A 435-nucleotide genomic window follows, 5' to 3' on the forward strand; every position below is an offset into this window, starting at 1 on the left:
CTTTTATTCCTGCATGAATTTTATATATATTATTTATTAAAAAAAAATAATCACAATTCAAGCGATTATCTCATTTGCATTTGCATTAAAGAAAATTTGTTCCAATAATTAGCTCTACATTTTAATGAAAATTAGTAATAGAATTGTTTTAAGTATTCTATTTAGAAATATTATATGAAGTTGGTTTATTTAATTTATCTTTAATTTAATTTACATTTACATTATGAGTTATTTCCCTTTAAGCTATAAGATTTTATTTACCTGTTTGAGTGTCATAGAGGGAGATCGTTATGTTTTATGCTTCTAAAAATCCAAAATGTGGTCAACTTTCAGGAAAATCGGAATAACTTAGGGTATTTTGGGTATCTTAAATTGTATTTGACTAAACCCTTCGCCCGGCAATATGGCCATGCCGGGTATGCACAGCTATGACTC

This window comes from Euprymna scolopes, chromosome 22 (assembly GCF_053919585.1).
Source record: "Euprymna scolopes isolate OS-2025 chromosome 22, ASM5391958v1, whole genome shotgun sequence".
Lineage (NCBI taxonomy): Eukaryota > Metazoa > Mollusca > Cephalopoda > Sepiida > Sepiolidae > Euprymna > Euprymna scolopes.